The 3,623-nt window shown below is 36.5% G+C and overlaps 1 pseudogene; it reads left to right on the top strand.

The window, feature by feature from the left end:
• The first annotated feature begins 2,561 nt into the window (after window positions 1-2,561).
• On the top strand, window positions 2,562-3,248 carry LOC140048644 (histone H2A-like; annotated as a pseudogene).
• Window positions 3,249-3,623: the final 375 nt, after the last annotated feature.

The following is a 3,623-nucleotide window of genomic DNA, read 5'->3' as shown; positions in this document are numbered from 1 at the left end:
TTAGGCAGTGTTTATTTTAATTGTAATTAATATATGACATTGGCATATTTGAAATTTAAATATTAAAAAAACAATAAGTATTGGTCTTATCACTGAAATTTAATTGGGTAGTAACAAAGTGCGAGGCAGCGAGGCACGCGAGGCAGGGAAGGCATGCGAGGCAAGTCAGAAATTTATGCGAGGCATCGTTTTACCATCATCAAAAAATGCGAGGCATCATTTTATCATTTCTCAAAATTGCAAGGCAGGAAATCACCGAAATTGAAGTAGCCTAGGCCTAGGCCCGCTAGGCTAGTTTCCTTTTGCACCTGCCTTGTAATTTAACCAAGGCTTTATCCTGAATACCACAGCTTAGAATTAGGCATACTTTAATGAAGAAAAATCACATAAAAGTAACAATAAATCCATTAAATTGGTGATTTTACAGACGTTGTTTTTCTCGCATTTCGCACACTCAATGTTCAATATTTTGGTTTCTATGGAACGCCAAAAGAGCAAAATTAATTAGAGAGCAAAATTAATTAGAGGGCTAAAAACTCTGTGGAATCCATTTATATTTAACGCATTATTTGGTGAAAATCAAGTACAATTTCAATAGATTTTGTCACTGTCAGTAAGGAAAAATGTTACTGTTGATAATGTACACGGTTTCGTTAACCTTTTAAAGAATAAAATAGAAAAATTCATCATAATATCCTTAGTAGGATGTCCTAGGTCTAGACTAGGTAGTGATGTTGATTTAGGATCGATTATTATTCTTTGAAAACAGAACAGTATCAGCAGTAACATATTACAACATTTTTATTGACAAATTAACAAATATATTGAAATAAAACGTGTTTTTCACCAATAAATGCATGAGAAATTGACGCATTCCACTGAGTTTTAGTCCTCTATTATCGTTGCTCTTTTGGCGCTCCATAGAAACAAAAATATTGAACATTGAATAAGTGAAATTCGCGAACAGTGTGCGAGAAACACGCCTGTAAAATCATTAATTTAAGGATTTATTTGTTACTTTTTATGTGATTCTTTCATTAAAGTACTCATGAGGTATACTTCTAAGGTGTGGTATTCACACGATAAAGTTAGTTATCAAATTTGGAGTAAAAATACAAGCGAAGGAAACTAGCGCCAGGTTTATTAGTACGTACATGGACAACAATAAATAAAAATCGTTCGTAATATACCTAGCTTACTAAAACAGGAATAGTGTATCATTATTAAATATTACACCAATTATTATTTTATCAAAATTGATTAAATTATTTTCTACATAGGCCTTTATCTAGGTTAGGGCTAAGCATATTAGCTAAAGTTTAATTTTAGGCCTAGTATTACAATTGTCGGACGTAAGTCTTTTTTCACACGCGCTCCAGAATTCTGTCGCAATTTTTTTCTTTGCGGCATGTTATTGGATCGGCATATCAGTTACCTTTTATTCACCGCCAGTTATTGAACTTGTCCTGGCAATCGCTGTTCACCTTATTTGCGAGAGAGGTACACGTGTTGTTCCTAGAGAATGGAATGTCAAAAATGTCTTTGGCACGCCGCTCAGAGAGAAGTCTGTGCGTTGCTGCTGAAACCACGTGCTATAGGAGGGGAATGCACCACAATCCTCTGAGCTGAGGGCTGAATCATTCCGCTACCTGCTAAATAGTAAAGAGGGATTTTCCATCTCTCGGGTCTACCGGATCTAGGCGCAGGGGTGTGACAAAATATTATTTTCACTCTGCTATGTTCGAGAGACATGTGAGTGAACACGCTCGAAATGCCAACAAACATTGCAGTCATTTGATGAGTGTGTCGCTATAACAATTATTGTTTATCGAAAGTTGAAGACTGTCGTTCAGATTTTTGAACCGTAGTTTGGGCACTTTTGTAAAAGTAAAATTTGACACGATATGACTTGAATGAAAAAACAATCGTTACATAAAAATAAACAACATGATGAGTGTATACACGAATCTATTTAGATACGCTTGTATCGATTGATTATTAGGCCTATAATATAGCATAATAGCACGTTAAGATATGCCTCGCACCTTTTTGAAATTGTAAACTATATGCCTCGCACTTTTGGAAATGATAAAATGATGCCTCGCACAAATATTTGGCATGCCTCGCATGCCTCGCGTGCCTCGCACTTTGTCAACACTCAATTTAATTTGAAGTGTTATTATGATTGTAAAAAAGCTGCTAAGGTTTATGGTTTGAATTGAAAAATTCATTAGTTGGGACTAATAACTGTTACAAACATGATGCCCAACAAATTAGTTTTATGCTGATAAATGACATCAGTTTATTATAATTCCTGTATGAGCACTTAAATGTCACCGTTTAAAACGTCAGTCATTTCATATAACATAATAATAGGAATTTATATCTTGTAAAATAGAAACAGAATATTCAAAACTGCTAATATAAATGCGCTTTTCATCAAGTAACAAAAAGAAGTACTCAATAACTAAGTACTTATTCCACAAAGCCTAATTTTTAAATTCCCGCTCACATGAACAAAAGCGACAGTTATCCTATTGTCAAAATGAACGAATTATATCGTTGGCGCGAAAGACCGTGATTGGCCAATTTGATAAAGGCATTCGGACAGGGAATCGTGAATAGAGTATAAAGTCGCGATCAAAATTAAGATTGGCATTATTTTCGATTTAGTAAACCGAAATACAACACAAGCTCTAACAATGTCTGGACGTGGTAAAAGGAGGCAAAGCTAAAGGAAAGGCCAAAAGCCGATCAAGCCGTGCTGGACTTCAGTTTCCAGTCGGTCGTGTTCATCGATTTTTGCGAAAGGGTAACTACGCATCTCGTGTCGGTGCCGGTGCCCCAGTGTACATGGCCGCCGTACTTGAGTACTTGACTGCCGAAATTTTAGAGTTGGCTGGTAACGCTGCCCGTGACAACAAGAAGAGCAGAATCATCCCCCGTCATCTGCAACTTGCCATCCGTAATGACGAAGAATTAAACCGTCTTCTCGGAAGTGTAACCATTGCACAGGGAGGGGTATTGCCAAACATCCAGGCTGTACTTCTACCAAAGAAGACTCAAGCTAAAGCCAAGTAAATCATCATTTATGGACCATTTCTCAAACCAAACGGCTCTTTTCAGAGCCACCAAATAAACATAAAGAGATTTGATTTGTTTGTCTGTTGTTTTCAATTGTTGTGTAAAATTATTCCCACCCAGAGCCTGAGGAGGATTGAATTGGTGTATCGTTCATGGACGCGATTTACTGCACCCTTAAACATTTTTTGCATTACGGATGAAGTAACGGATATTGAACATATAAACCAAATTTAAAATTTATTTTGAATTCGAGAAATACTTTTTCTCGATGTTTTTGTATGTGATTATTTTACTGTGCGCCAAAATTGGTCCACTTCACAGTGCAGTGAATTCCCCAATCCAGAATAATGGGGTCGTGGTCACAAACGGTTGAGGAATGCTTTCCTAGAGTTTGGTGGTGTAAGGTGCTTTTTTCTATTAGTTTAAGACAGAAACTATAGAGGGCCTCAATCCATACATGAATATTCATGATGTGACGGAAAATCCTGGAACTATTTTTTCACGCGGGAATTGAATGAAAAATTATCTCTTGTCCCGCT

The sequence above is a fragment of the Antedon mediterranea genome, chromosome 5 (genome assembly GCF_964355755.1).
Source record: "Antedon mediterranea chromosome 5, ecAntMedi1.1, whole genome shotgun sequence".
Taxonomy (NCBI): Eukaryota; Metazoa; Echinodermata; class Crinoidea; order Comatulida; family Antedonidae; genus Antedon; species Antedon mediterranea.
This window is presented reverse-complemented; position numbering and strand designations above follow the sequence as displayed.